Genomic DNA, 6000 nt, shown 5'->3' with positions numbered 1-6000 from the left:
CTACTGACATGAAACAACTTGGATCTGATTGAAGCTACCAAAATATTCTTGCAACAAGCTTTCAAGATCAAGGATCTAGGTGATCTAAAGTTCTTTCTTGGCATGGAGTTCAGCAGATCAGCCAAAAGGATTTTAGTTGATCAGAGGAAGTATGCATTGGAGATAATATTAGACTTGGGATTGAGTGGAGCAAAATCAGCTTGGACTCCATTAGAGACAAATGCTAAATTGACAGTTCCAGAACTAGACAACCTTACGGGAACAACAGAGGACCAAATACTGGAAGATGTAGGACAATATCAAAGGTTGATTGGGAAGCTATTATACCTAACCATGTCCAGTCCAGACATTGCATTTCATGTACAAACTCTCAGCCAGTTCATGCAGCAACCAAAAAGATCTCATTAGGATGCAGCTGTAAGAGTAGTAAGGTATGTTAAAAGGGAACCAGGTCTGGGAATTCTATTGAGCAGCAAAAGATTAAATGAGATCAATATATTTTGTGATGCTAACTGGGCCTCATGTCCCAATACTAGAAAATCAGTGTCAGTGTACCTAGTCAAATTTGGAGAGTTTCCAATCTCATGGAAATCAAAGAAGCAGAATACAATTTCTAAGAGTTATGTAGAAGGTGAGTATAGAAGCATGGAAAGTGGAGTTTCAGAGGTGGTACGGTTAAAAACATTGCTGAGGGAATTGGGAGCAGAAGTAAAACTTTCAATACACATATTCAGTGACAGCAAGGTTGCAATGCAGATAGCAGCAAACCCTGTGTTCCACGAAAGAACAAAACATATAGAAATCGATTGTCATTTTATTCGACAAAAGATACAAGAAGGACTGGTAATGACTCGGTACATCCCTCCAAAGGAGCAACTAGCAGATATCTTGACTAAAGGGTTATGAAGACAACAACATGAGTACTTAGTTGGCAAGCTAGAAATTCTCAATATCTTTGCACCCACCAGCTTAAGGGGGAGTGATGAAATGGGAATTACGTGAGATATTAATGAGAGTTAGTTAGCTGTTAAGGTTAATAGTTAGAGGGAGGTTATTATTGGGTAATTAGTTAATTAGCACACACATGACTCACACGTGTATATTAGTTAGGCGGTTATTGGGACACATGTATATAGCTAGACGGTTGAGTAATGTAACAGTACACTTTATTCTTCATTTTCAATGGCATAACAAAGCTCAACTCTTCTCTATCTTTTCTCCCAAATATGCTTCGTAGAATTTCACCTTGAATGTGTGATTTGTTCATGGTATCAGAGCGCGATCGCAATTGTGAGTTGAATTCAAAGATCCTGTTGAATTTGCGACAAATTCAATTGTGAATTACAGCTGAGAGGGAGATTTATCAATTGGGGGAAAAACAGATCTAGATCACAACCATCATTTGTTCCTTCACCCATCAGACACTACCAGAGCTCCGGTCATCTCGATTCAGGTGACTGGTTCAGAGAATTACTCCACCTGGAGTCGTGCGATGGAGATCCAGTTGTTAGGAAATAACAAACTAGGTCTAATCGACGAAACTCTGAAGAAAGGAGATTTTTCTACTGAACTAGGTCATCAATGGGATAGATGTAATGCAATTCTCCTAGGATGGATTATGAGTTCAATGTCCGTGGAACTAATTACTCGAATCCTGTATGCAAGGGATGCAAGAAAGGTGCGGGAAGATCTGAAAGAGCGATTTGATAAGGTAAACACATCACGAGTTTATCAGGTGTAGAAGGCCATAACGACGATAATTCGAGGAACAGACAATGTCTCAATGTATTTTTCTAAACTCAAAAATTTGTCGGATGAATTTGATAGCATGGTTCCTCCGCCATGTGAATGTGATAGATCAAAGAGTTTTATCGAATTTATGAAAAAACAGAAGGTGCTAAAGTTTCTAATGGGTTTGAATGACAACTATGAACAGGCTCGTAGTCAAATCCTCATGACTAGCCCAACACCTAGCATCAACAAAGCATATGCAATGCTTATCGAAAGAGAAAGTCAAAGATCAGTGACTAATGCTTCTACTTTGGTTGAAGGAACTGACTTAACTGCATTACTAGCTGGGAAAGGAGGAAGTCACCAGAATCATCAAAGGCCAAAGAGGAACTAGAATGTACAATGTGATTTTTGTCATATGAAGGATCATACAAAGGAAGGATGCTACAAGATAATTGGCTATCCACAAGATTTTAAGGCAGGAAGAAAGGTGCATATAATGTACAGGTAGAAAATCTTAATCATAATCTTGCAGGAATGGATGATGGAGAGGAAGATCTACCAGAAGCAATGAAGGAAAGAAACTGGCAGAGGGCACCTCAACTTACAGCTGATCAGTATGACCAGATCATAAAGTTGCTCAACAAAGACAAATCCAATGATGCAATGGCTAATATGGCAGATACAGCCTACTCCTTTATGGACAAGATTTCAAAAGGTAATTGGATAGTTGATACATGGTAGCTGATTTAGGGATGTTAACAAATGTTAAAAATGTTGACCCCACTAGAGACAAAAGAGTTCACTTACCTAATGGAGACTGTACTATTGTGTCACATATTGGAAACTGTAAGATTACAGAAACAGGGGAAATGCAGGATGTGTTATATGTTCCAGAGTTTGCCTACAGCCTTCTTTCAGTGTCCAAAATAACAAGGGACTTACATTGCTTTGTCTCCTTTTATCCTGATTTTTATCTATTCCAGGACCTCTCAAATGGGAAAGTGAGGGGGACTGGTAAAGAGAATGATGGGCTCTACATACTAGTTCCAAGGGCTTGCCTAAACACTGATAAAAGCATACCAACAGTCAAAGGGTTAAATGTACAGACAAAAAAGGAGGACATAGCTCTATGGCACAAAAGATTAGGACATGCATCTGGAGGATCCTTGAAAAAAATTCTGGATTGTAAGCTGGAGGATTGTAGATCTGTAATAGATAGTTGTGACGTTTGTCCAATGGCTCGACATGTAAGACAACCTTTTCTATTGAGTACTACTAGAACTACTAATACTTTTCAGCTATTACACTTGGATGTGTGGGGACCTTGCAGTGTACCTACTTTTGATGATAATAAGTTCTTTCTCACAATTATAAATGACTATTCTCGTGTGACTTGAATTTTTCTCTTGCAATTTAAAAGTGATGTCATAATTGTCTTTAAGTCCTTTCTTAAGCTGGTACAAACACAGTTCAATGGAAAGGTGCAAACAATTAAAACTGATAATGGCGGAGAGTTAAATTCAGCTATGCAGGAGTTATGCACATCCATGGGGATAATTCATCAGAAGACATGTGTTTATACACCACAGGAAAATGGTGTAGCAGAGAGAAAGCATAGACATTTGCTTGAAGTTGCAAGTGCACTCAAATTTCAGGGACATATACCTATGAAGTTCTGGGACACTGTATTCTAACAACAGCTTATGTTATTAACAGATTGCCATCACAGTCACTTGATGGTAAGTCCCCATATGAGGTGTTCTTTAACAGGAAACCATCAGTTTCTCATTTGAAAACATTAGGGTGTCTTTGTTTTGCAAGTGTTTTGCCTAGAATTGATAAATTTGCTAGTAGAGCAATTATGGCTGTTTTATAGGGTATTCTGGTGTCACTAAAGGATATATCCTATATGACTTAGATGGGGATAGATTCTTTGTCAACAGAGATGTGGTATTCAAGGAATCTACATTTGCTTTTCAAGATACAGCTTATGGTCCTAGGAACCAAATCAAACCTGTTATTACTGATGTTTTTGGCCTTGAAGATACAGATGCAAATGAGCCTGATATTCCAATCATTGAACAACTACAGATTCATGATGCTCATACAGATGATATTGCACAGCCCTCAGACAATTTTGAGCCAAACCTGCACACCATAATAGATTCTGAACCTCATCATACCACTACTGATGGTTCTTCATCTGCACCTCGTAACTCAGTGGGAATACTTTAAGAAACACCATATACATCTCTCCATAATCATCATGAAGGACAGATACATCATGGTTCCTTACGAAAATCACAAAGAGAGTCAAAAGAGCCAGTCTGGTTGACAGACTATGTAACTACAAGGAAGTCTGGGAACTCTGTCTTATATCCTATGCACAATTATGTCTCATATGCTAAGCTATCACCTTTATATCAGTTTTACCTGGGAGTTTTCTCTTCTATTGTTGAGCCTACTACTTTTCATGAAGCTTCTAAGGACCCTAGATGGGTAGAAGCCATGCAACCTGAGATTCAAGCTCTACAAGACAACAACACCTGGAACCTAGTTCATCTGCATCAAGGAAAGACAACTATAAGCTGTAAATGGGTGTATAAACTCAAGCTTAAGGCTAATAGATATGTGGAGAGGTTCAAAACACGGCTAGTAGCCAAAGGATACAATCAAAGAGAAGGTCTTGATTACAATGAGACCTTTTCTCCTGTAGTAAAGATCACCATTGTCAGAACTGTTCTTTCTTTAGTAGCCACGAATAATTGGACAGTCCAAAAATTGGATGTCTACAATGCTTTCCTACAGGGAGATTTAAATGATGAAGTGTACATGCAGCTGCCACAAGGTTTTACAAGTTAGGGGGAGTCTAGATTGATGTGTAGACTTGTAAAATCTCTCTATGGATTGAAACAAGCAAGTAGACAGTGGAATTTGAAACTCACAAAGGCATTACTACGGGCTGATTTTAAACAGAGCAATCTAGATCATTCCTTGTTCATCAAGAAGAAAGAAGCAGATTTAGTGATTATACTAATATATGTTGATGATATGCTACTGACATGAAACAACTTGGATCTGATTGAAGCTACCAAAATATTCTTGCAACAAGCTTTCAAGATCAAGGATCTAGGTGATCTAAAGTTCTTTCTTGGCATGGAGTTCAGCAGATCAGCCAAAAGGATTTTAGTTGATCAGAGGAAGTATGCATTGGAGATAATATTAGACTTGGGATTGAGTGGAGCAAAATCAGCTTGGACTCCATTAGAGACAAATGCTAAATTGACAGTTCCAGAACTAGACAACCTTATGGGAACAACAGAGGACCAAATACTGGAAGATGTAGGACAATATCAAAGGTTGATTGGGAAGCTATTATACCTAACCATGTCCAGTCCAGACATTGCATTTCATGTACAAACTCTCAGCCAGTTCATGCAGCAACCAAAAAGATCTCATTAGGATGCAGCTGTAAGAGTAGTAAGGTATGTTAAAAGGGAACCAGGTCTGGGAATTCTATTGAGCAGCAAAAGATTAAATGAGATCAATATATTTTGTGATGCTGACTGGGCCTCATGTCCCAATACTAGAAAATCAGTGTCAGTGTACCTAGTCAAATTTGGAGAGTTTCCAATCTCATGGAAATCAAAGAAGCAGAATACAATTTCTAAGAGTTATGCAGAAGGTGAGTATAGAAGCATGGAAAGTGGAGTTTCAGAGGTGGTACGGTTAAAAACATTGCTGAGGGAATTGGGAGCAGAAGTAAAACTTCCAATACACATATTCAGTGACAGCAAGGTTGCAATGCAGATAACAACAAACCCTGTGTTCCACGAAAGAACAAAACATATAGAAATCGATTGTCATTTTATTCGACAAAAGATACAAGAAGGACTGGTAATGACTCGGTACATCCCTCCAAAGGAGCAACTAGCAGATATCTTGACTAAAGGGTTATGAAGACAACAACATGAGTACTTAGTTGGCAAGCTAGAAGTTCTCAATATCTTTGCACCCACCAGCTTAAGGAGGAGTGATGAAATGGGAATTACGTGAGATATTAATGAGAGTTAGTTAGCTGTTAAGGTTAATAGTTAGAGGGAGGTTATTATTGGGTAATTAGTTAATTAGCACACACATGACTCACACATGTATATTAGTTAGGCGGTTATTGGGACACATGTATATAGCTAGACGGTTGAGTAATGTAACAGTACACTTTATTCTTCATTTTCAATGGCATAACAAAGCTCAACTCTTCTCTCT

General features: G+C 38.4%; 1 pseudogene; it reads left to right on the top strand.

The window, feature by feature from the left end:
• The first annotated feature begins 2268 nt into the window (after positions 1-2268).
• Positions 2269-3969, top strand: LOC138881867 (uncharacterized; annotated as a pseudogene).
• Positions 3970-6000: the final 2031 nt, after the last annotated feature.

Source organism: Nicotiana sylvestris, chromosome 11 (genome assembly GCF_000393655.2).
Source record: "Nicotiana sylvestris chromosome 11, ASM39365v2, whole genome shotgun sequence".
NCBI lineage: Eukaryota > Viridiplantae > Streptophyta > Magnoliopsida > Solanales > Solanaceae > Nicotiana > Nicotiana sylvestris.
The sequence above is the reverse complement of the archived record's forward strand: the minus strand, read 5'-3'. Positions and strand labels throughout refer to the sequence as shown.